Raw genomic sequence first — 27,394 nt, 5'->3', positions numbered from 1 at the left:
TAATAGCAGCCTTCAACTACCTGAAGTGGGGCTTGAAAGAGGATGGGGTTAGACTGATCTCACTGGTGGAAGATGACAGAACAAGGAGCAATGAACTCAAGTTACAACAAGGGAAGTTTAGATTAGATATTGGGAAGAATTTTCTCACTAGAGAGTAGTAAAACACTGGAACAGGTTACCCCGAGAGGTGGTGGAAGCTCCTTCCTTGGAGGTTTTCAAGACCCAGCTAGATAAAGTTTTGGCTGGGGTGATGTAGTAGGGGATGGTCCTGTTTTGAGCAGGGGGTTGGACTAGACGTCCTCCTGAGGTCCCTTCCAACCCTCGCTTTCTAATATCAATTTACTCATGATTGTTGCCATGAAGAATGAGGTCAGTGAAAAGCTGCACTGAGTACAGCAGGGCTTCATGTATCAGACACAAGAAAAAGGCAGGAGTGTTACCTGTGCAAGTGGAAGGGGAAAAGAAATATTTCACATAAACTGTCTGTATTGCTTAGATATGCTCAAGATAAGAGAACCCGGATAACAGTCGAAGGCAAAGGCGACTACCTTGATTTCTAAGGATATATTGTTTGTTTAACTGTGATGGCCCAGGGCAGATGTGAGGAGCAGTTTGTTGTTTTGTGGCTTAGAGGGTTGGTCCAAGAAAACCTATGGCCACCAAATCCTGTTTCTCCAAAGTTATGCATCTGAAGGAAGGACAGATGGAGGAGTTCTGGAAGGTGATAAGAAAGGGTTCAGTAACACAACCTTTGGGGAAATAACAAATCGGGCCACACGAGTGTTGAATTCCTTTGCTATCAAAATAAAATTTACAAAATACAACTACAGGAAAAGACAACTTTTATTTATATCTGGATTTTGTTTTCATTGTACGTATAAGTTCTTCAGGCTTCTAGTGAAGTGGCAAAAATGGATAAAAAACTTCTTGAGCAACAAGAAATAAGTAACAGCCTCACCCAGTTGCAAGAAACACTGAAAAACTACAGACAACAAAAAAAGGATCTGGAGGACCAGTACAGAACACTTGCTGATTCTTTGAAAAGGAAAGGTATTAATGGGAGCTCAGTGTCCTACCACTTTTGTGTTGCTGTTTGTGGGAAATTAGAATCCTGTTGTTCTAAGCTCAGCCACATGATGCATCATCTTCTATTTTTTCTCTTTTCTGTTTTTAGCAGGAAAATGCAGTTCCTGTGCAAAGAGCTGGATTCAGCATGAAGAGAAGTGCTACCGTTTTAGTAAAGAGTCAAGGACATGACCTGAAAGTAAGCAACACTGCTCCTCTCATGGCTTCAGCCTGCTGAGGACTGTTGGCAAGGAGGAGCAGGTAGGTGACTCTCCACTACTTTGTCTTACCTTTCACTGAACATTGTGGTGGGAGGTGCAATATGGTGTTGAACCCCAAGGAATGACCCACTCAGCTGTCCTGTGCTGCATTTTCTGCTAAATCCATACAGACAGCAGGCCACAGTCAGGTTACAAGAGAAGAGGTGAATAGAAATCCAAAAAACCTCCTGCAGGAAATCAGAAAGAGTGTAGTGTCTGTGGGCCTGGGGGTGCAGGATAGAGTTCCCTGCCTAGGATGAAAAAGACATATGTGCTGATGCCATTAGTTGTCAACCGCCCCCAACCCCATGGTAAGTCTACCTACATTCCTTAGGTTTTGCTAGTTTTTAACTTGCTGGAAATGCTATTGGGTCCATGGCTCTGCTTCTACAGGAGGGTCCTTAGCATGTCTCTTAATGGCTGATATGGAGATTTTACTGGACTGTTTCCAATGGTTTGGCATGAGCTCTTCACAGGCGTACAGTGATTGGAATGATGCCACCTTTGAGGCAGAGAAGGCCCATGGATTTGGAGAACATTTCCATGATCTCAGTGGAGTAGAGGAAGAGTGGGATTAGTCACTGCATGCAGTCCCTATCCCAGCTCCTGGCTGAGATGCACTGGCCTCAAGTTCTGGTTTGGCACCCACATGGCCACTCACAGCAATGCAGCTAAAGGATCCCTGGATCTTGTTCCAACAGGATTTCCTAGAAGGCCTGGCATGCTTACACTGGATTGGGCTATCCCATAAGAGTGTTTCTCACACCTGGACATGGGAAGATGACACGGTTCATTCCACTGACCTGTAAGTTCTTGACACTAGAAACTGTTTGCTAACTTTATTTTCCCCACGTTCCTGCGCCTCTTACAAGGTACAGGCAAATTGTCACTAGCAATCTCAGGACAAGTTCCAGCTGTCTCATGGAACAGAGAATCTGTTTTAATATTCTCAACTTCTGCACTTACTTGAGAGAAGGGAGTGGGGGGGTGTTTTGGAGACTGTGCCGCATCAAAATTAATACAAGAAGATAATTAAATGAATAGACAAGGCTTTTACTGACAACCCCCCCCCCCAATATTTCCTCACAATATCACACATGGTTTGACAGCTCTGTCAGAACAACAGGTGGTTGTAGTGAGGGCTGGGGGAAGCCTCAGTTAAGGCAGTATGTCTAAAGATACTGCTAAGAAAATATTACATAAGGAACTAGAGGCCATCTCATGTGAACTCTCCATCTGACAGATACAGTTTCCAAATCACAAAGAGATCATTCCCATAGATCAATTTGCTTGATATTCATTTCTGTCAGGGTAAATTCATAGGCAAATGAGTCCTAAGATTTATCAGCTAAAAGCACTGCTTTGGTTGGATAAATTGTCAAATCTGGCACAGCTGCTTCTAAGAGTGACTCTTTTCTTCCCAGGTTTCCAGTAAGACCTATGCAGTCTGGAGGGACATGTTCACTTTTCAATGCTGAGTACGCCTCAGGCTATAACTGTACTGAACAATACTGCTGCATTTGTGAAAAAACAGCTGCTTAATGGAGGTGGTGCCCCTGAAGGGAGGATGGATAGAGCCTCCAGGGGAGACATCTCCTGGGATATTCCATAGATGAGGAAAAGTCATCTCTCCTGAACTTGCCACTCTGTCTTTGAGAAAGTGCAACTGTGATTCCAGACAACAGTGAAAGTTTTGTCATGTGTTCCCAGCTGGTCAGAGCCCCTCCTTCCCCTGACTAACTACGCTCTGGGACTGTCACTCCCATTCTGGTTTGATCAGAGTTCAGCTTAAAGTTGCAAATAGTTAATAAAACTCCGCAATTAACATGAATTTTTTGGTGTGTTAAGGACTCTTCCATTCACAAATGAAAATAGGAATGGGAGAGGCACAAGGAGGGTTTGCTGGTGAAGAACCTGTATACACCTGTGGGACTCCTTGTTTGGATGTGTCTAGGGATGGCCAAGAGCAGTTCCAGAGCCAGAAGCACTATCTAGAGGACTGTTCCCTCATCTGGGATTAGTGTAAAACCCCTGTTGTCTGTCTCATGGATGCATCCAACACAAATAGGATGACATCTTTTCCAACATAGACTGTGTTTGTCTCATGTTTCTCAGGTTTTCAGGAGTTTGAATACCAGATGACCCCCTAATTTTGTGATGATGCCACCTGATTAGTGACCAGGGATTAGACTAGCGCCAGATGCATCGTACAACTTGACATAATCTTTTTATGTGTACAATACCCATGCACATAAAAGAACAATTGACCTGACCCAGTCTGCAGGTAGCAATTATAGCAGCTGACGTAGGTTTGAGGAGACCCCCAGTGTACATTTGAGACTGGATCGTAAATACCCCTGGCTCGCAAATAGGTCCATATCAGAATAGCAGGAGGTTTCAAGTGGAGTCCCATAGGCTTTATCCTGGGCCCAGTGCTGTTCAATATTTTTGTTAATTGTGCTGGCATAGACAGCTTCTTGAGCAAGTTTGCAAACAACACAACTGGGAAGGATTGAAAACACACTGGGGGACATGAGCACAATGTGGAAGGATCTTGATGGATCAGAAAGTTGGGTTAGAGCTAACAGGATTAAGTTCAATGTGGATAAATGCAAGATGCTGCACCTTGGGAGGAATAATAAAAAATTCAAGTATAAAACGGGCTTCCTGCCTTTCCAATATTTCTGATCTGCACCTAGCCAAACTCACAAACATCTGGGTTTGCACAGCTCTTGTCTGTTTCTCTAACAGTCTCAGAGCAGTATAAATATTTAACAACTCTTCCCTCAGCAGTAGTGTTTTTGTAAACTTTTTGCTTTTTTGTGTCTCTGCATTCTCCCTAAACTTTTCATTACATTTTTTCCCACAATCACTGGCGCAGACGTATTGCCCAGTAGTCAGGGTATACTACTAAAGCTATGTGGTAACCAGCAATTTTGTAGTGCCACATTCATCTTCTGGAAATCGCACTTCTAAAAAGATTCTTCCTAGAAAAGGTGCACGCTGTCCTCCACCTCCTATAATTTCCAATATATCTTGCAAGTGTTGCATATCCTGATGGAAATGTTTTGTTTATAACACACTTTCAGACACACTGCTTATTTGGGATCTTGTATCAAGGTGACAAATGGTTTCTACTCCATTTATATAAACAGTTAAATTTGTAGAGTCTCTCACCATAATCTGTACCAGCGATCAATATCATTGGTTTCAAAACTGCCACCTTGAAATTTCTTTGTTTTTGCCTGCATGGCTATATTAGCTCCTACACCTTCATCTGACCATTTCTTTCCTCTAATAAGGTCCCATTCCTGAAATTTTTGTTGCATCACTACAGCACTATCTGTTCATCAAAGCTATGTGGGCAACTACCATCTTCTCCACAACTGTGGAAGAAAAATGTTTCTTGAGGTTGCAGTTTTTCTTTCTCTATTACAGTTTTTTTCTCTATGCCCTTTCCATGATGCCAAGAGCTTGTTGCACTAGAGCACCTAACTGCAATGATTTCTTTATTCAGCTTTGTAATGCCACCTTCTTAGGAGTCTCTTTCCTCTTTCATGCCAGCCAGTTCCTTGGTCAATGGAGCCAACTGCTCAGAATTTTTACCTTCTTGGACTTGGAACTTTCCAGTGTGGCTTGCACCATGCTCCTTGTTTTCTATCACGCAGGTCTTACTACTAGGGACTTTCTGTCCCCCTTCCAAACTATTTGCTCTTTTCCCTTCCTTACCTATTTTTATTCCTCTAAAAATACTTATTTTTAATTGTAGTTCTAAGTAAGATATTGTCCTCCTGTTAGTCTTATCTAAGCAGTCATACAGATTGGGTGATTAAGATTTCTTCCCAACATCCACTCTCAAATTGTTGGACATTGTTACAGTAATGTTTTGACCAGGATTCTGACCCACCAAACCGCCTTTATTTTTTATGTTTTGAAGGCAATAGTTCAAACTGGTCAAATATTGAGAAGGTTTTTCACATTGTATTTGAAAACTTGAGATAAACTGTACATATAATACCTTTGCACTAATAAATATAATGGACTGGAATGTTGTAGCATGAACTATAGTTCCCACAAGGTTGATGGAGAGGACAGGAAGTGAAAGAGGGCTGGACTGTAATGTTGTAGCATGAACTACAGTTCCTAGAGGATTGCTAGGGAAGAGAAGAAGCAGAGGAGAGCTAGGACAGTGTGCAAAAATGGCTCAGCAGTTGGAGAGCAGCAGTGAGAGGTGGCAACCAGTGAGATGTGTGGAAGAGATTAAAAGGAGAAGCAGAGTTGAATCTGCAAGCCACCACAGCAGGGCTCATGTATTGAGCCTGGGTAGGCAGTAATGAAGTGTTCTGTGGGACCAAAGAGTCATTTGGAGATCCTTATGGAGTTCATAGACTTCACAGATTTCATAGGCATTAGATCGAGTCCAGCCCCCTGCCCAAAGGGCAGGAAGTCAGCTGGGGTCATAGGATCCCAGCAAGATAAGCATCCAAATTACTCTTGAAGGTGTTCAGTGTAGGTGCTTGAACCACCTCCGCTGGCAGACTGTTCCAGACCTTGGGCACTCGACAATAAAGAAATTCTTCCTTATGTCCAGCCTGAAATGGTCTTGCAGTAGTTTATAACTGTTTGACCTTGTCATCCCTTGGGGCGCTCTGGTGAACAAACATTCCCCCAGATACTGGTTGTCACCCCAGTAAACTTATAGGTGGCCATCAGATCACCCCTGAGCCTACGCTTTTCCAGGCTAAAGAGCCCCATGGCTCTCACCCTGTCGTAGTAAGGTCTGTTTTCCTGACCTCCGATCATGTGCATGGCTCTTCTCTGGACTCTCTCAAGCTTCTCCACATCCTTTTTTAATTGTGGAATTGAGCGAGCGTGTAAGGTTTCTTCAGTGTATATACCTTGCTGTTAATAGGCAATTTTACATGTGATTCTGGTGTGGGAGGGGCAATGCTTTAATTATAGTCTGACTAAGAGCAGCTCTAATTAAAGCACCACTGCGTCTCATGTGTCAGCATCCCCATGCTTAAAAATGGTGGTAGGACACTTGAGATGCCCCCACCACCATTTTTAAGCATGGAGATGTTGACACATGAGATGCAGGTGGCTACTGGAGCATGGTAACTAATCGAGTCTTCTCCAACATGCTGTAATTGCAGTGCATCAGAGCTTCCTCCATGCTCATGTACAGGCATCCAATGTTCCTTATCTATTACATTGCTATTTGCTTCTGAATGGTTTCACTGTTGGATCCCTGTTTGTCACCTGTTATGAATATCCTGAATGTGTTTGGCTTCCTGTGCCATTTTCTGGGCCACTGAGTAGTAGCAGAGGATTGAGATATAAAGCTACATTCAGAGCTGGTGGAAGAAGGCTATTGTGGCAGAGCAGGCCCACTGGTGGAGCCTGCTCAGTGTTGTGGCACGACAAAGTTGGAAGTCAGGGGCCAAACTCCAGCACAGTGGAGCCCAGATGAGACCAGGCTCCAAATAGACTTACCTGCAGGGAAGCAGCAGATGGACAGGGAGCACCAAACTCTGTCACTGTGGCGCTTTATTAGGTCATACATCATCCAGCTGGATGGTCACCCAGTGGATGACGTCAGACAACCATGATGAGCCGGGAAGTTGAAAGAGGAGACAGACCTGGCAGGGAGAGGAGAGCGAGAGATAGGGAAAGACTTGTAGGAGCCCAGTAGGACCACACTTCCCCTTAGGAAATGGCTCTGGAAGGAACAGCCGGGGGCAAAGAAGGGTAGGGAGTCCCTAGCTAAGCTGGAGAAATGAGAGGCTATACAAAAGTCCCAAACTGGAGCATGGAAGAATTTAGTTCACCAGGCCGGCCTGCCTGAAGTAAGGGTAGGAGGTATCCTGAGCCTGAGAGAGACTGGGTGCCAATAAGGGATTGTACCTGAAAAGAATGGTAACCCAATTCATTCAGAGGAATGCTTATTGTTGTGGGAAAATCACCTGTTTTTTTTATTTCTTGTGTCAGACGCCAGAGAACTGATGTCCTGTCGGAACAGATAAGCTGGAGGGTCCTGACATCTCTAATTAAGGAGACCATGCATACCTGGCAACAACACAGCTGATGTGTGGATGGGATGTAGGAAAGGTGGAGCCCCAAGTTACTGGGTCATCACACAGTGAGTAATCTCATGAAACACCATTGACTCCTCCTTATATTTATTATAACAACTAAGGTATGGCGGGTGAGTGAGAGATGTCTCTCCCATGGAAGGTAGACCCTTCACAGAAGTTTATCCTGTGGCATATTCATATTATGGACGGTGGCCCTGTGACAGCTATCCATTAGTTTGATCTTCTTTCTACTTCCTGTCAGTTCAGGATCATACAGAACTTACTGAGTCTGCATTTTACACACATCAGAATCCATTTCTCCTGTAAGTCTAGGGTTAGTAACATTAAATATGTGACTTTTATAACAAACGTGGTTGTACATTGTATATTTCACAGAATGTTTAAACAGTTCTTCTCTGCAACTTCAGAAGGATAGGGGCAGCAGGAGTCATGTGAATAGGTGGAACTGAACTGACCTCAGGACCTATATAGAGTCCACAGTATAGAGAGTTAAAAAAATATTGCCTTGTACAAATAACTTTGTTTTTTAGCTTGCCCTGTGGAATATCTGTAATTGATTTGAGAACTGATCTGGGCTATAAAAAGTTCACATAGCATGCTTTCTGAAAAGTTACCTTTCAAGCATTTTTACTTGGTAACCTCACCATACAACATAAGTGATTTCAATACCTCTGACTCCAATATATACACATTTGTGCCATTAAACATAATAGACTATCTAGGAAAGAAAGAATAGCATTTGCATGTTTCATGGGCAATTTTTATTTGCTTGTCTTCCAGAATTATGATTCAGTAGCCATAAGCAAAGGGTAAGTATTAACAGGTCCATGTAAGAATAGCAGGAGGTTTCTAGTAGAGTCCCACAGGGGTCTGTCTTGGGCCCAGTGGTGTTCCATGTGTTCATTAATAATTTGAGTGATGATAAAGAAAGCTACTTGAGTAATTTTGTGGATGACACAAAATTGGAAAGGATTGTGAACATGTTGGAGGATGGAAGTGCAATTCAGAAGGATCTTCATAGATTGGAAAGCTGGGCTGAAGCTAACAGGATGAAGTTTAATGTGGACAAATGCAAGGTGCTACATCTGGGGAGGAATAATCTAAGACACAAATACAAAGTGGATGACACTGACTGGATGGCAACACTCCAGAGAAGTAATTGGGAATCTTGGTAGAACACGGATTCAGTGTGAGTTTTCAGTGTAATGTAGCCATGCATAAGATGAATGTGCTTTTGGAATGCATCAATAGAAGTACTTGGTGAAAGACGTGGGAGGTGATCGTGCCTCTCTACTCAGAACTGATTAGGCCTCATCTGCAGTACTGTGTGCAGTTCTGGGCTTCACATTTTGAAAAGGACATAGAGAAGGTAGAGAGGGGCCAGACATGGGTAACAAAGAAGGCCAAGGGCTTGGAAATCAAGTTATATGAGAAGAGGATGAAGCCGGTGGTGCAGGCCATGGGGATTAGCCAAGATGGTAGGGAGAGGGGCAGAGCTGGGTCAGCTCCATAGAGTGGAGCTCTTTGCTCTTCCCCATGACCTACGCTTAGCAGGTCCATTGCGTAAGGCTCTACCCAGAGGCACGTGGCTTGGGCGGACTGCATGTGAACCTTGTATGATGGAGCCTGTACCTGGCTCCCTGCCTGCCCCTGCCCTGGGGCACCAGTGTGGGCCCTGTGCTCCTGCCCAGCTGCCGCTTCACTCCTGCCCACCGCCACCACTCCCCCACCACCACTGCTGCCCTTCCCCTGCTGCTTCCCTACTTCTCCCACGTCTGCCCACTCCTGCTGCCACTGCTTCTCACCCACTGCCACTCCCCCTACCTGCCGAACACTGCTGCCACCCCCCTGCCCACCTGCCCACCACTCCCCACCAGGTTCCCACCATCACTGTCACTCCATTCCCACCCACCCCCACCAATGCTGCCACCACTCCCCCTACCTGCCTGCCACCACTGCCGCAACTCTCCTTGCCCTACTGCTGCTGCTGCTACCATCACTCCCTACTGCCATTGTCACCACTCTACCCCTCTGCCACTGCCACTTCCCTACCTGCGGAGCTGGAGTTAGGGCCATCCTGTGTCAGTGTGGGAGTGCAGCGTGCGCTGCCCTGGCAGCAGTGAGTGGGGCTAAACTCCATGCAAGCACAACAAGGGCAGCCCAGGGCCAGGCTGGATACAGTGAATTAGAAGGCACCTGCCCACAAGCCAGATGAAACTGCCTGGAGGGCTGGATCCAGCCTGCGCATCATATTTTTCTTGCCCCTGGTATAAAAATTGTATCCCACAAGCAAATGGGTATTTCTGTGCTATGTCATTTTTCTAAGAAGGTTAATTCTGAAGCATGGCAGGCTTTTTTTAAAATTATTATTATTGTTAATTTTCACCAGCATAGTTTCCTAAGTGCACTTGGTGCATTTAGTGCATTGGACAAGGTGCATCATGTTTTTTGATAGACACATTGGATGCCTCCCCATGAGTGTGCACATGCAAGGGCATGCATTTCCCAGCTAACAAATAGCCCAGCACATATTTGTTCTGTTATTTGTCCCTGGGCATGCCCCTGCATGCATGTTCTAGTGTGTGGCAAAGGAACATGGGTGAGGTAGATGGGGCTGGAGCCAGCATTTGTGCTGGCCCCAGCAGCCTTACCTGGGCTCCTGGTGTGGGACAGTGAGAGTCCTGGTACGATCACGCATGCACAGCATGACTAGAGGTGAGACGTTTCTAGTATATTTGAACTAACCTTGATGATGTCATGACCCATTTTGAGGTCTGGGCATGTGTACAGCATCCCTGTTATGTAACTGTTTATTGGAACAATTATGGTAATTAGTAGGGCAATTATGCTAATGCAGGTTTGTAATAATTAGAAGTGATTGGTCCTTTTAAATGTTACTAGTGTGTGAATTTGATTGATTAGTGTAGGTAAGTTATGATTGGATCATCACATGATTGACAGGTGGCATGATTTGGACATTATAAAGCTGGTCCAGAGCAGGGACCAGTCCCGTCTCTTCGGGGGTTTGGGTGGTGTCCAGTCGTGGCTTTTTGGGGTCATTACTGATAGGAGCTGGAGCTCGCTGAGACTTTCTGTCTTAAGCTCTCTTCCTCTTTGTGTGTGAGTACTTGTGACTGGTATTACATTAGTGGCTGTGAAGGCAAAAGGTTGTTTGCTGTGTGAAAGAGTGTATCATTGAGAGAGTGTAGTGTGGAGCTCAAGGAGCATCTGATGGGAAGAGCCGTCCTATGTGCATTTGACCGTCTCACCTTTGCCACAGTTGGGAAATGTGTCATCCCTCCCTTTTCCTGAGGTACTGAGTACCTTGTGAAGGGAAAAGCCAAAAATCCTCAGAGGCTGTCAGCAGACTTTCCCTGCTGATTAGACCTGAAAGTGCTTTTGTAGCATGAACTGAATTAATGTAGCTGATGTTAACATAGAGTGTGATAGTAGTGAAATGTAACCATGTTAGTCTTGTCCTGTAAGCAACTTGAAAACTCCATTTTGTATCCTTCTGCTTGATGTAAGTGAATGAACTCTGCGTAGCCTTTATGTATGTGCATGTGTAAAAGGGTGAATGGTGAGAGAATGGCATAGAGATGGGAAAAGAAGATGTAACTGTTTATGTAAACAACAAGGCACCAGATGTGTTAATTACCAGTCAGTAACTAACAAACAGCTGAAGAATCCCTTTGAAGCTCGAGGGCACAAAGGAGATAACAGAAGAAGAAATACTGCCATGTGGGCAACAAGAACACTCCAAGGCTAAGATAAGCTGAAGACGTGGGAAGAACAATTGCAAAAACAGAAGCTGGGTATGGAAAACCCCCAAAGCATCGAAACAAAGGTTGCCAGTCCCTATAACAAAACACTTTGGAAACGCTACATTGAGTGAGTCTCTTTCTCTACTGCTGTTTCATCGGAGCATAGATGCATCTGTTCACCCCGCTCCAACTGTTATCTTTGGATCTGCTATCTTCAAATCATCAGCATCTACTCAATAAGCCTGGGTTGACCACCTTGAGCTGATATTGAGCAACTATTGCTGGTAACTATATCTGGTGTATGTGTGGAGGAACTGGCTATTTTGTGTATGTGTATCCCTGTGTGTAATGATGTGTATGATGATTTGTGTGTTTGTATGAATGGTGTGCCCGAACCTCTATGTCTAATTCATGTGATCAATAAATGCGGCACCTTGCCTTATCCCCCTTTATAAAGTCTCACTCCTGATTTGAGCAATCAGCAATTTGAGTAACACCTTGCCACCTAGTTCAAGCCAATTGTCATTCTCATAATAGTTCATTGTTAACTGTTGATTGACCTTAGGTTAATTGGAGCTTGTAACCATGTCTTTGTTGGTTTGATTTTGTGTGTTGTGGCTTGGGTGTTACAGGAATTGCGCTGGGTATTTGTTTCACAGGTGTTTTATTGTGGCTTTGTTTTACAGTATCTACATATGTGTTCAACTTAACTGATTGCTGTAGACCAGTTTTCAGGCGAATTAACTTATTTTGGTGCCCTCAAACTTAGGCTGCTAGTGGGTGATAGAGGATTAATGACCCCCGTGACAACAAATTGTATTAATTATTTGGTGTTCCCCCAGCAACCCTTCACTGGGGAGATCCCAGGGCAGCAGTGGCACTGAGCCATCTGGCTCTGGCTGGCCAGGTTCTGGTTTACGATGTTGCATATTGCTGCCACGTGCACTATATTGCCTTTTTTAGCAGCATTTTTTTTTTACATAGGAATCTCCCAGTGTAAAAAAAACCCTCTCTGCTGCAAGTTAGCCATGCGGCACATGGGTGATGTGTGCCACATGCAGTTTGTGGTGCCGCAAATGATTATGAGGCACCGCAAACCACATGTGTGCCCTCATGGAGCATGCCCATGTAGGACACATGGACTCTGGAGGTTTTACACAGGATGTTGATTACAGCTGGAAATGATGTTGATGAAACTAAATAACCACTATGTTACAGAATAAACTCTCACAGAAAAGTAATGAGAGACAGAAAACACCTAGTCACTAAAGGCGGAGCAGTTCTCGGAGAAGAATCACTCCATCTCTGACCTTACAGGCTCAGGCCCCCCTCACCCAAAGGGAAATTAAGCCTGAATCTGCTTGCCAACAGAGTGCTCCAACCTTCATGCAACTTGTTAGGCACTGCTCAGAAGCCTCTCTGCCTTCCTCCTAAACCTGTTTTTGAGCAGCCAAGAGATAGAAACATATAGATCCAGCAGGAAAGGCATGATTCAAATGTCACGTGACTTAGTGAGAGGATGCTACAGCAAAAAGTAGAAAGACCTGGTTTCTAGTCCTAGTCCTCACTTTTAATGGGGCTTGGACTTTTCCAGAGATGCTTATCCATTCCAGCCAGGAGGAAAATTCCATTTCCCAGTTAATTATATTTACCATTTTATGCTTATATTTTTTAATTTAAAGCACCAATTGGTCAGTTGCCTTCTACACAACAATTATTGGTTTAATTCTGCTCACTTACAACCACTTGAACCCAAAGCATAGGACATTTTAATTTCTACCATGGAATAGATAGAAAGAATCCCTGATTTAAAAAATATATGCCATTGCCATCCAGTGACATTCAAAAATCACTGCATCCAAGCAATAACTCCTGCACCTTCTCTAAAGCTTCACTGTTGCTCTATAAAGGTCTTGTTACACATTACAATTCCCACTTCTAAATCACTGGAAAATTAAGCCATATTAAATTTAGAATGTGCTGCGAACAGTCCCACATTAAGGGTTGATATTGTTATATCTTGTGGCTCTATAATGGTGGAGAGATTAAACTAGCCTAAGAGAGAGAGTGTGCACCACACAGCTTACATGGCTGGTAACTTCATTGTTCTAACAGAAATGAAAACTTCCAGCAAAAAATATGGTGCCAAGGAGGCATACATTACAGCAATATTTAAAGAAACAATGCCATATACAATAGGTAATGCACAGTACATCACAAATATTGTTTCTGACCTGTACAACTCTGATTTGCCATTAGAGGGCTGATGAGCAGGGCCATGAATAGGAGCCAGGATGCCTGCCTCTAACTCTGCTCTGGATATGTGATGGGGAGGAAGGGGAAGAGGGGTCACAGGAATGGAAAGCTGAGGGAGCGAGGGTTGTGGCAGCATGAGCACAGAGGCAAGAAGTGAAGAAGCATGGGGCATGCACTTCCATTTGTGGACCTCCTTGGTCTCCTCTTATTCCAAAATAAATCCTTAAGGGCATGTAAAATATTTTTATTTTGAAGTTACATAAGAAACCAAAGAACAAAATGTAACCTGGGTAACCCAGTGGTGTGCTCTGTTCTCAGTCGGATGGGACTGGTAGGCAGGAGGTGGTGTTGTGAGAGGGATGCCGGCATTTCGAGCGGATCCCTCTTTCCTCTATAGAGTTAGCACAGACCCAAAGTTCTTAACTATAAACAATTTGTTGAGTTACCAGCATTTACAGATAAAACTCTTTAAGACATGATATAATTACAATATAGATATAAATATACATATAAGAGTCTGTTAGCAAGATGAAGTTGGCCCTAGGGAGGGCATTCAGATAAGTACCCATGCTTCAGGCCGAGAAAAGGGGAGGATTCCAAGACAATCAATCCAGCAAGTTTATACCACAAGTGGGTTAGCTAATAAAGACATTTGTACAGAGCACATTACACAGAGTTAAAACACTCAACTATTTATAACACCAACAATAACAATAGCTAGTAAATAGGAAGCATAACTATACCAGATATCAGATGCACCCTATCTGGGTTCCAACCACTTAGTCCCTCAAATGGGATAAGGTCTTCTCCCCTAGGCCCATTCCTCCCAGGGCCCCTTGCCTGTAAGCACCTCCCCTGTGGGACCCAAGTTTATGGTAACTCACAGTCCTTCCTCTGGGGCTGTCAATCTGGCTTCTGGGTCCCCACACTGTTGATGCTTAAAGCGGTTCGTTTCTCTGGAGGCCACAAAAATCACAGACACACACTCATTAGATGGCACAAAAGGTGTATTTGCAAATAGGGTCAGAGCAGAGTCAAAAACTCAGATTACCCTGAACCCACCAAGGAATTTTGCAGGCTGTATTTATCTTTTTCCTCCTGGGCACGTGTGCAGAAACAGGAACTCTTACAGCTCACTTCCGTTTCATACAAGCATACATGTGGTTACATCACTACATACATCGCATGTATAGTATAATTAACTACTTAAGTATGCAAGGCGGAGAGGTAAATATGCATCAGCTAATTAAGCATGCTCAAAGACTACTATAGGTCACCAAGAGTTCAACCCCCCCCCCCCTTTCAAGGACACAGTCAGTTGAATTCCAGCTTCTGTAATCTGTATGAGAAAGGCTAGGGAGAAGCTGGGGGAGAGTCTGCGATTTAGTATAAGAAAAGCTGTGGCAAGGCTAGGAAAGGAACAAAGTCCTTGGCAGTGTTTCTTTCTTATCGGGTGCAAGATGCAAGCTGTGCATTTCTAACAATACTCCATTTCTAACAATATTCCATTTCTAACACTGTCTCAGGCTTCCTGGAGTCATCGGCCTTGAGTTGAGTGTTCTTCCCTGTGGGCCCTGTGCCCTGTGTTGGGCACACAGAGAGCTCCTATGGGAACTGAGCCCTCACTGACTCTGGTTTCCCGGCCTCATGCCAGAGGTCTTCCCGCTTCCCAGGCCCTGCTCTGGGCACCGGGGCTCTTCTAGTTTGATGCTGAGCCACACTGCAGGTCTCTGGTTATCTGGCCTAGAGCTGGGGCTAACTTGAGCAGCCTCAAGCTGCTCCCAGGGCTGGCTCTCTGTGTACCAACCTGTGCACCGTGTGGGGCCCAAGCAGCTTTGAACTGCTCCCAGGGTCGGTTCTCCATGCGCCAATCCATGCACTACCTCACCCAGCGGCTTGCCAGGTTCGCAGGCTCAAGTCGCCTCAACCATCTTCCCAAGGCTGAGCACCGTGTGCCGATCCGCACTCTGTCAAGGCGAGGGCGAGGGCTCAATGATGGTCTTCTCTGAAGCTTCTCCCTCCTTGCCGTCCCTTGCCACGTCTGCCCAGCATGCTGAGTACACTGGGCTTTTATTTACACCGGAGGCCCCGCTCCTGAAGTCTGCTGGACTTGCAAAGCAGAGTTTTCAGTCAGGTCCAGGGGCTCCTCACATCCCCCCAACTCCGAGCAGGGGCAGGGCAAGTCCCTCCCAGCTGTTACCTGATAGGTGGAAATGTTCCACTAATCTGAAATGTCCTGCTCCAAGCCAGGCTTGCCAGGCAAAAGCAGTGAGCCTGCCACAAAAAGAAAAATTGACCAAATAATGCCACATGTGCTAATGAACTGTGAGTGTTGGGAGAGTGCTGTGCTTTGGGGAGCCCTCCAACAACCCTTGCCAGCCTAATCCTAGCCCCCTGAAAACCTGATCCTAGCATTCCTCAGAAAGGTCTGCATCTTTTATCTGGAGCTAGCTCTAAGGACCCCAGGAGACCCGATCCCAACCCCTGAGCCAGGGGCCAGGCACACAGCCTTCCTGTAAAAGAGTTTGTCCAAAACAATTAAATCCCATTCACCCCTTTCATCTGGCTCCCTTGTCCTCTTACTCCCTGTTCCCAAGGAAAAGGAGTTTGGGATGTGCAGGTTGTATCTTCCCCAGGCCCTGGTACTCATGGCCCCCAATGCCCTGATGCACCCTGGCGTACCCAGCTGTGAGCACCCATGAGTCCATTCACCTTCCTCCCATCCCTGTGTTAGAAATGGAATATGGTTAGAAATGCACAGTTTGCATCTTGCACCTGATAAGAAAGAAATACTGCCAAGGACTTTTTTCTTTCCCAGCCTTGCCACAGCCTTTCTTATGCTAAATTGCAGACTCTCCCTCAGCTTCTCCCTAGCCTTTCTCATACAGATTACAGAAGCTGGAATTCAACTGACTGTGTCCTTGAAAGGGGGGGGAGATTTGAACTCTTGGCGACCTGCTGTAGTTTCTGAGCATGCTTAATTAGCTGATGCATATTTACCTCCCCGCCCTGCATACTTAAGTAGTTAATTATACTATACATGCGATGTATGTAGTGATGTAACCACATGTATGCTTGTATGAAACGGAAGTGAGCTGTAAGAGTTCCTGTTTCTGCACACATGCCCAGGAGGGAGAAGATAAATATTCCCTGCAAAATTCCTTTGTTGGTTCGGAGTAATCTGAGTTCTTGACTCTGCTCTGACCCTATTTGCAAATACACCTTTTGTGCCATCTAATGAGTGTGTGTCTGTGATTTTTGTGGCCTCCAGAGAAACGAACCGCCTTTGTGCAACACCTGCACTGTGGTGAGGGGGGCACCAGAACAGCTGCCCCCAATTAAGGCAGTGAGGTTCTCTGTGTGGACCCATCCCTTCCATCCCCTGTAGGTAGATGGGGCCCTGTACTCCTCAATTCTGGCATAGGGACACTCATCTTCACTTTTATAAGGGCCCCTCAGGCACTGAGGAAGGAAGCAGGACCATGGAAGAAGAGGGTGGGCATTGGTACCCTACAGAAACCACCAGCCCCTTACCTCCATCCTGTCCAACAAAGCCTCCCAGCTTCTGCTAGGAGTTGTGTGTCTTCACCCTCATCATAAGAGAAGGAAAATCTGGCCCTCCATCCTGTGCCTGGGGAGCTGGGCTTATTTTAGAACAAGTTTCTTACATAAGAGTCATGAAAACACTTCTCAACCCACAGGTGACACCACCAAACCCTACAGGGAGAAAGAGGTCATGGGAAGGGTATCGGCATCCCTCAGAGGTTGGCAGGAGAATCAAGGGATGATGGGGCCTGCCCCATAGGGATTGCTAGAGAAAGCAGTAACAGGATGCGGTATCACATCTTGGTGTCCTTGCTTCACTAGGGATGTTCATGGGTCAGAAAAGCATCGCTTATTGTCCTCGAGGGCTGGAGGGACCCTCCTGAAGAGTTAGCTACTTCCCAGGGGTAGGGAGACTGGCTGGATCATGGCCTGAGGAGGCCTCAGTTGGGAAGAGATCTCAAGTCCCATGTGGACAATGACAGACTTTCCCCAGAGAGGTCTGCAACCAGTGACAGGCTGGGATGAAGGCTGAAGTTAAAAGTAGTAGGGGTTGGCCAGCTCCTCTTGGGAGAGGAGTGGCTTGGGGCCTTGGGCTCAGACTGGGCATCTGACTACTTCATACACTCCAGCTCTCCAGCAAGTGAGTCACGAAAAGCACAGACAGGTATGGCATGGGTCCCTCAATCAGATGCACCTGCTGCATGGACTCTGCATGAAGGCTTGAAAACACAGCTGGCAATATGGACATGAGATGGGCATCATAACAGTGACACAGGGTTAGGCCTGTAGATGGAGGACAATGTAAGGGGGGGAGGGCTGTTGTACACCTTGTCCCCAGATGGCTGGCCAAGGGTGGGGCTTTGAGAAGCAGCTGGTTTTCTGAGGAAGCCAAGTGTTTATTTCTCTCACAATGCACAGGGAAACAGAAGATTTTTCAGCCACGAGATCCCCTGAGGCCAAGGGCTTGACAAAGATGGAAGGAGGGGAGAACTGGTCACTGATGAAGAGGACAAGTCCTTCAGGGGGCACCCTACTGGCTTCAGAGTGGCTGAGTGCCCTTGGCAACAGGACAAGTGTGTGCTTGCAGGAGGGAGGTCAGGTCATCACTGTATGATTCCCACTCCTGTTAGCGGGGTGGCTGGATAAATAGGGAGGGTGTGAGGCTACGTGATAAACAGGATATTGCAGGGTAGACAGAAAGACTTGTTGGGGGGGGCAGTCTGATCACCCAGGCATGTGCATGATTTCTGCTCTTCTATACACACAGGGCCAGAGTGAGCACTGGGGAGTGTTCCACTATTTTAGGGGGAGCATATTGTGTACCCCTGTTCAGCAGGGTTATGATAGAGGAGTTCTGTCCTAACACTTGAGAGCACTGCCGGGTGGAGGAGGGCTCTCATCCCGACTGCATGGGGAAGGGGTGCTGCAGGGTGCATGGCCTGGTTCTGGGTGGGCCAGGATGGGCACCCCTGCTTTGGGCCCCAGGGGCTGAGTGTCTTCTCATTCTAGATTTGGAGAGTACCTCCCCACTGAGGATCTCGGCCCAGAGTGCAGTCCTGAATGATGGGGATCTAGATGCACCTCCCTATCCAGGGGTTGCTTTAGTGGGGCTTAGGTCAGGGCTCCATGATTATCAGCTCCCCACATGCTGTGGTGGTTACAGCTGGGAGCAAAACAACAACAGGACATTTCCTTCCAACCAGGGCTGTCCTGGGGAGGGGGGGCGTGGAATCAGAGTGACAGCTCCACACCTCGCACTTTGGGGGACCCCATGGAGCTGGGCGGGAGCTGGGCAGAGTGGCTACAGCCCTGCCCCTGGCATTGTTAAAGGGTCCTGATTTACTCTGGGCCCCACACCCCCCTATGGGGGGTCTGCTTCCATCCCCCTCATTATTAATTGTTTCCAGGATTTCAGCTGCACTGTGTTGTGATATTTGCAAGTTCTTTTAGTCCAATCACATTTCTGTGGGTTCTTTTTTTTAATGGTGAATTTAGAAAGTGTCCAAAAAAAATAAACTAGGCCATTGTGCCATTTTGAAAAATAGGGAAAAGTCAGAATAAAATCAAGACTGGAAAACAGAATGGCTGAAACATTTCCTAGCTAAAGAAGAAAATGAAAAACAAATGTATTTGAAGGCCTCAGGAAATCAAGCAAAATTCCCAGGGAAGTAAATGAAATAATCTTTAATATATGCTCCAAGACAAGAAGGTAGTAAAAAAATATTAACAATTTTCAAAATGATAAATAAGCATTCTACCAAAAGGCCAAAAAATCCGCCAAAACACATATTTGAAAAAATTAAAAGCTGATGATTTGGGGGAAAATGAAAAGTTGAGAAACTTACAACATGAAAAACAGTTCAAAAACTTTAAAAATTAGTACATCATTCAAACCAAAGAAACACAGGTCTTTGGACAAAATGATGAAGCAAACATCACTTGGGAATTTAAGGAAGTAATGGAAACAAACTAGAGATGAATGAAACAGGAAAAGTTCTGTAATCAGCTAACTAAAACTGAAACAGCAAACAGATCAATTGCATTTACCTTATTTGGTCCATTTTTTCTGCCAATTCTATAGTTCAATCCCACAGAGAAATTAAGATGATCCCAGATTGTGTATTTGAGTCCATACTAGGATTATTATATAAGACTGTCTAGGAGCCAGTATTCGTATAAGAAATGCCAGAGGCTTGGTTTTTATCCCCAAAGGGAACAAACAATGTTTGGAATTTTGCATAAGATGAAAAATTCAGCATAAAAGTAGTATTTGGGAGCTGATTAAATCATTTTGTTTTTTCGAAAATGGTGATTTCATTCCCATGTTGTCATTGCTTATTGTAACTCATTCCCATGTTGTCATTGCTTGTTGTAACTCATCATTGTATAAAATAGATCCATTTCTAAAGGAAAAATAGTTTTGAAATGGAAAATTGAGATCATCTTTACCAAGAAGGTTGAAATAGAAGCATTTGACCTCAAATGTTTCTCTGTTGTTTCTGTAGGCTTTTGGCCAAGGGGACCCATTTCTGTGGAAATGCTTCAATTTGACCAAATAACATTTTCTAACCAAAAAATGTTGTGTCAGAAAACCCTGCTAAGACTGGGCATCCCCTGAGCCAGGAGCTCAGCTCTTGTGAGATTTGGGCCCACTTGAGCCCCTTAGACAAAAATTAATCTGGGGGGAGGGGGAGAGGGGACTGTAAACATTTCTTTCTTAGTTATAAAGTTGCAAACTCTAGGGTCGGGGAGGCATGTGTAAAGATGCCACTTACAATTATGGCCCTGAAATGACTCAGGCTTCATGGTAATGGGGCAGTATGACTCCCCCTGCCCTACCTCCCACCCTGGTCCTGATTGCTGGAATGGACCTGGATGCCAGTGGGCTAATTATTTCTAGCTGGTCCCAGTTACCTGGAGGAACTTGCCTGCCTGCATATCAGTAGCAGCCATATCAGCACCCAGCAAACTATTCAACAGGACAGGTATGCCTCAGGCTAGCCTCATGTTTGCTTTTTTTGTTTTTTTTAAAGAAAATTTTCCTGTTCCAAGCCAAATCAGCCAAATCAGCCAAATCCAAATCCGCGAGTCAGTCCAGAACCATAAGTGGCCCTATAACCGCCAAACATCCTCCACCTCCAACAGGGGCCTCAGATATTTCCAGAGTCTTTTGGTAGGTATCCTATGTGCAGGCCCAAGCCTGGAGGCTTGGGGTTCGGATGCCCGCAAGTTTCTCCTGCCCTCAGCTATATGGCCACAGAAGCAAGCTAGCGAGCAACCTCCTATTTCCATAAAGTGGGCTTTAAGCCCCAACACCTTAGCAGGTACTAAACCACACCGGAAGAACAGTGATCCCCAGGAGTGCTTAAGGAAAACTGCCTTCTTGGACCCAGATACATGGTGTTTCCCCTTAGGTACCTAGTTCTTGCCTGTTGGTTTTTACGTCTTGCTCAGTGCTTCCCTGTTCCTGATCCCCTGGCTCATGGCTGTAGTGTGCCCTGTTCTTCTAGTTCCTGACCTCGCCTGTTTCTAGTCTCTGGCTTGTGATTCTGGTGCTAAGCCCCAACTGCCCTAGTCCCGGTCATTCCCTGTTATTTGCTCTGTGGAGCAATGATGAATTAACTGGAGGAGAAATGTATTGACATCCTTAGCACTGAGCATCTGAGCTGGCAGCTCCTGGAAAAGCCTGGGGCTGATCTCCATTCCCCAAGTCTACTCTCCAAGTCAGGAGAGAGCTGCCCATAAAGACAAGTGTGGTTTGGAAGGGTAGGCTGCCTGGCTGGTCAGTAACAGATGGTTATTAGTCTGGATTCATGGGTTAGACAGGTGTATGAGGAGGAAGGATAGAGACATGGACAGATAATACACCTATATTGATCTAGGTAGATAGAAAACAAATGAGGGTGATAAAGAGGAAGAGGAGCTGACAGAGAGACAGACAGGCAGCGTGTCCTGCCCTCTGTGGATGTGCAACCAATTCACATGTGCTTCCTTTGTGCATCCCCTGCCAAGGACTCATGTAGTATCTGTGGTTTGTTGTTATGTCCAAATCTAGCATGTGATTTCCCCCTCTTCTATGCAGATTGACTCAATCCTCACACCATCATCACCTGATGCTCATCACAAGTGTGACTGAGTCACCCTTCTTCCCAGCCCCAGGCTAAAACAGCTTCTCAGCAGGAAAATGTTGCCCCCTTCCCCACAGCCCAGAATGGACATCTATTTGCAGTGCCTGCTTGCACTTTAACATCAGTCATCTAAGACTGGAGACTCGAAGTCTTAAACCCTGATCTTGCGGTCAAGTCTATGAAGGCAGAGCCCTGCAGCCACAAGGTACCCCATTCTTGCTATCCCAGGTATCCTAACTTGTATGGATCTGTTTGCAGGATCAGGGCCCTGGGCATCAATACTGTTATGCAGCTTCAAACTGTTATGGTTGTTTCCCCACCATCTTCCTCTCTGTAGTGCCTATCCACATTGCTGGACAGACGCACATATCACATCAGTGTAGATGCACAATGGCCAGTATTGCATCCTGAACTAGTGCACTGCCAAAGACTGAGCCTCATGCATGGATCCACTGGTCTTTGTTGCAAAATGCCGGGGCTAGCAGTCTCACCCCAACTCCGCTTAGAGGAGCTGCAGGCCTTACGGCACTGTACGGGCTCGCGGCTTGTGGGGCGGGCTAGGAGGTGGCTGGCTAGCTGCCCTCAGGGCTCGCCAAGTAGGCGACTGACTCGGCGGGGGGGGGAAGTTGGCTTCTTCTACTGAGTAAGGCGTTAGTTGCTTTTATCTATAGGGTGTCCGTTGGTTCACGAGGTTCCAGAGCCAGCCCTTGCGTTCCAACAGTGGAGCTAGTCCAAAGCTAGGTGCAGCTGCCAGCCCCATAGTCTCAGAACTGGTCAACGGCTCATTGAGTCGGGAAGTTAGTTGTTAATACACGACAGGTAATTCGGGTTTAATGACGGAATTTATTACTCACCTGACCTCACCCTCTCACTGAAGCAAGAGGGGAGGCCGGATGGAGCAGTAGCGCAGTAAATAAAACAAGTAGCAAGCGTAGCTAGGATATCTAGGCTGTAGCGGGAGGCGGTCTGCGAAGGAAATGTTCGGTGTTGCAGTAACGGCTGTCGGTGTTCTCGAGGCCTTTGTTTTCGCTGGGATACGCCCAGACGGGAGAGTGAAGCTGGCCGGTAGGGTGATCAGACCTACAGGGTTTCCAGTTGTCGTCTTTCTGCTGTTTCTTGCTTCGTCACCTTCTTTTATAGTTGCTTAGCAGAACCGCCTCTCTGACACTAACTATGCTATGCTTTAAGCGTATAGGAATGAGACATATACTTTCATACAATTGTTACTAGGCAGATTGTTTTACATTAGGTTAGTCTGCGGAAATGACTACAACTACAAAAATGCAGAACTGTTATACACAGTTACAAAGGAATGTTGCTAATGACTATATATGGTAATATAAATGCGAGCTTGTCGCATGGCAATGAAATGTACACAGAAACTATGCACATGCCTTCGTGCCGTGGGGCAGCGAGCATTTATATATCGTTCGCGTTGATGAAGGGATTTAGGGTAAGCGGATTTTCTTCTTCGTCGTTGGATTCTGTGGGAAGCTTAGTGTAAATAAAGGCACTTACAGAGTTAATTCAATTTTGTATACATCTGATGACGAAAGAGCCAATACATACGAAGACTATTATAGGTATGCATATCATAAGGAAAGACGAAAGGAGGGCAGATAGCCAAGATGTGATATTAAAGCCTAGCGCATTAAAAATTTGGGAGATAAAATTGTTATTGTTTATGCCGGCGATGTTGTTAACACAAGTGGCAATTTTGCGTATTTCGCTAATTTGGTGATTTAAAGGGATAGAGACATTAGGGATGGCAATACAACACATTTCTTTGGACAAATTGAGGTATTGGCATAGATCACCTCGGTGGAGTAACAGGGCATCTAGTGCGAGACAGTTTTGTATAGTCATTTGAGAGGTTGCTTGTAGCTGTTGATTGATTAATTGGAAGTTGTCTGCGGTTTTATTTGCTAGGAGCTCTACTTCTTCAGCTAATTGAGCTATGGCGAGGCGAGCTTTGGTTATGCCTACTCCCCAAAAAATTACATTTTCGGTGCCCCAAGTAAGTAATTGCTGTGCTTTTTGTGAGAACGTTTGCTGACTCCAGACTACGGTTGTATGTTTACTAATTTTGCAAATATTGGGGGAGGGTATCTTTGACCCAGGGGATGATTGGAGTTGTATGCGTTGTTGCTTTGCGAGTTTCATGATCGAATACTTCGCCAAGGAAAGAAGTGTGTGGCTTTGCGGTGAGTTGAGACTTTTGCATGTTTACAGTCCATCCATGGGCTTGTAAGTGATGTATTAATTTTTCTGTAGTCTGGGTTACCGCTTCTGGAGTTCTGCCCATGATAGCGATGTCATCTACATAGCTCCAGATTTGAACGTCATCAGGCGTAGAGAAGATCTCAAGGGTGGTGTTGATGGCTGCTGTGGCTACTGCTGGTGAATTGCAGTATCCTTGAGGACAGACGTTCCATTTAAACATTTGTCCGTTTACACACATGTTGAGTATCCTGACGTCATCGATGATGGGGATGGAAAAGAACATATTTTTGAGGTCTAAGGTGCTTCCAAACCAGGGGGTTGCCTGGTAGGCTATCATCTTGCTTAGAGTCTGCAGTAACGTCTTGAGACTGGGCTGTGACAAAGGTTCTACTTGCTTGTTGGCACGACGATAGTCGACTACAAGTCGAGCTTCATTAAGGTCTCCAGGTTTTGTGATGCCCCATGCAGGTGACAGAAATTTAGCATGCGAGATTTTAGAGATGCGGCCTACTGCTTGTAATTCGTTGAGAAGTTTTTGGAGCGAGCTTCGGAGATGAGGCTTTGTAGGGATGGGTGTGTAGCACCATGGCAAGTGGTTAACGACTTTTGGTGTATGGGGCGTGATGCCTAATACATTACGGGAGCTAACTGGGAAGCCCTGCATGAGTACAGGCTTGAGATTAAATCTGAGGATTTCAGGGACTCCCAGCAAGTTAACGTTTCCTATTGCTGCTGTAAACGATTTTCCGGTCAGGTATTGTATACAACGGCCTAAGGGGACAACAGAGGTGGAGTTTGGGCCTTGTACATAGAGCGTCTTGTTGAGGCGTCGGTGGGGGGTCGAAGGTTGAATTACAGATATTTGCGCTCCTGTGTGTAACAGGAACCGTACGGTGTGGGCTATTTTAGACGCCTTCGGGTCATCTCCAGTTAGGTCGCTTCTGATAAAGATATTTACATACAGGCGGGGGTCGCGGGATTTTTGTGGGTTGCCACCGAGATTGACTGCCTCAGTGGCTGCTACTCGTTTTTTGGTTTTGACTGGCGGTTGGGGTCCCATCCTAGTTGGATGGCAAGGGTTAGCTGTTCTTCTTCTGAGAGTTTTCGAAGAGTAGCCTCGTCGAGTCCAGATCGTCCCAATAGGAACCCAAACCTTGCTCGTTCTAATGGCGTTCGGGTGGGTGGTCCTTGGGCTGGCGGTTGCTGTTGCATGCTGACCGGCGTCCACGGCCTTTGGGCTGCGAGGACTTGGGAATGAGCGGTGTGAGAAGGTGCCTCGATGGAAAACGCCTGACGATTAGCTTCTTGGTCTAATGGCAATTCTAATTGTCGTTGTAGATGTAATATTGTACTACTTGGTTTCCCAGCTGCGGCGATCATGGCGAGACGTGCCGCTTGCCCGAATGCTCTTCCGTATACTTGGTATGCTTCTTCTATTCCTTCTAAGGTGATGGGCACTTTACCTGGATCTACTAGATACTTGTGTGGCCATTTATCTTTTGGACTTTCGAGTTTGACTTCGTCTACGGGGCTTTCTCGTGGGTTCCACCATAAGAAGGAGCACCCAACCATTGCATAGACTAGTTGTAGGGCTCGTGGTCGCTCAAGGAGAGTCGAGTTCCCTTCATGTGCTCTATATGGACAGCATAACAATCCTCCTGCTGCTAATGACGCAGGAGGAAATAAAGGCAACTCTCCTTCTTCATCAAGTATACTCGTGTCCACGCAAGTCCCTCCACTCCACGCAGACTGTCACATGAGGTAGTGTGCCTCTGCTTTGTCTAACGTCTCTGCTCCATGTTCTAAGACGAGTCGGCCGAGCCAAATGACAGGTGTTTCGTCTGGGCGCCTTCTAGTGTCCATATACAGTTCTCTTAGTTCGCTCCAGCTGCGTGTCCGAAAGGCTATGGTGGTTCTTTCGGTCTTTTCTGTGGCTCTACGGCCGTCTTCTCCTTCCACTTCTTCATCTTCTGTAATAATTTTGCAAGTAGTAATGGGTAGAACGGTTGGTGGTGTAATAGCTGTTGGTAATGGTGGATAAATTGCTGGTGTCAGCGTGGCACGGACAGTTGAAGGGCTGGGTTCTGTGGCGATGACGCTGGCTGGAGGGCTGGGCTCCGCAGTGATGACGATAGCTGGAGGGCTGGGCTCCATGGCGATGACGATAGCTGGAGACCTGGGCTCCGTGGTGATACTGGTGGCTGAAGGGCTGGGCTCCGAGTAAAGGGGTGGGTCTTTCCCTTTACTCTCGGTGGATGGATAGGCTGGAGAGGTTGGGGGCTGACGTACATGTGGCTCCACCTCCTTTAAGTACTCATAGCTTCCTTCTGGGTTGGTTAGTATGCCTGATACTCTCTCAACTGCTAGTTCTGCGGCGTTGCGACATGCTGTGTGGAGCTGTGACTCTAAGTTCCCTATTGCTCCTACAGCATTTATGAAGTGTTGCAGTAAAATTTCCACTGCTTTGTTGGACACGAGTTCATTCTTGTTAAGGAATTTTTTCTTAGCTCCTTTTTCAGCTTCTAGTTCGCGGCGGCAGCAGACTAGGCTATCATACACTTTCCCAGCTTCGGGTATCTGCTGGGGGTTGATTTGACTGGGGAGATGCTTTCCTATGATATTACAGAGGAGCCCTAAGATGGAGGCTTGCTTGTCGCTGGCTAGTAATGCGTCTCCTTTAGACGGAAGAATGCCAGCTAGGGCTCCATTCCCCTCTACGTTTATCGGGGAAAACATAACTTTGGGCGTGGCCATTACACACCCCAGGGCGGCAGGGGTCAGCGAGCACGTCCAGATTTTACTTTCTGGCTTGTTTACCCACATACGCCCGGAGATACGTGTCTCGGGGTTGCTACTGCCGGCCGCATGGTAGGCGAGATGATTCCAAAGGTCATCGGCAGTTTGGGGAGGTGAACAGTGCCCCAGTTGCCAGGGATACATGCCGACTAGCATGGCCTGGTCGTCTACTTGGAATCCTGTTCGTGATGCCATGTTGCTAAATGCCGGGGCTAGCAGTCTCGCCCTGACTCCGCTTAGGGGAGCTGCGGGCCCTACGGCACTGTACGGGCTCGCGGCTTGTGGGGCGGGCTAGGAGGTGGCTGGCTAGCTGCCCTCAGGGCTCGCCAAGTAGGCGACTGACTCGGGGGCGGGGGGGAAGTTGGCTTCTTCTACTGAGTAAGGCGTTAGTTGCTTTTATCTATAGGATGTCCGTTGGTTCACGAGGTTCCAGAGCCAGCCCTTGTGTTCCAACAGTGGAGCTAGTCCAAAGCTAGGTGCGGCTGCTGGCTTCGTAGTCTCAGAACTGGTCAACGGCTCATTGAGTCGGAAAGTTAGTTGTTAATACACGACAGGTAATTCGGGTTTAATAACGGAATTTATTACTCACCTGACCTCACCCTCTCACCAAAGCAAGAGGGGAGGCCAGCTGGAGCAGTAGCACAGTAAATAAAACAAGTAGCAAGCGTAGCTAGGATATCTAGGCTGTAGCGGGAGGCGGTCTGCGAAGGAAATGTTCGGTGTTGCAGTAACGGTTGTCGGTGTTCTCGAGGCCTTTG

At 46.2% G+C, this 27,394-nt stretch overlaps 1 protein-coding gene across 4 annotated transcripts in view; it reads right to left on the bottom strand.

The window, feature by feature from the left end:
* The window catches only part of LOC149866658 (natural killer cells antigen CD94-like), an 85,856-nt gene extending 58,951 nt beyond the window's left edge, over positions 1-26,905 (bottom strand). The window contains exons 1-3 of one of the 4 annotated variants that reach the window (XR_016441938.1): positions 15,644-26,905; positions 15,251-15,547; positions 13,068-14,399 (exon numbers count right to left, since the gene is read on the bottom strand). The gene's annotated coding sequence lies outside the window, so the exon portion shown is untranslated. Of the gene's footprint in view, positions 1-6,821; positions 6,849-13,067; positions 14,724-15,250 lie in introns of those variants that run through there. The other 3 variants (XR_016441937.1, XM_090043995.1, XM_090043996.1) reach the window with 3 other exon arrangements.
* Positions 26,906-27,394: the final 489 nt, after the last annotated feature.

Source organism: Crocodylus siamensis, chromosome 4, assembly GCF_052110815.1.
Source record: "Crocodylus siamensis isolate JL-2025a chromosome 4, ASM5211081v1, whole genome shotgun sequence".
Classification (NCBI taxonomy): Eukaryota; Metazoa; Chordata; order Crocodylia; family Crocodylidae; genus Crocodylus; species Crocodylus siamensis.
This window is presented reverse-complemented; position numbering and strand designations above follow the sequence as displayed.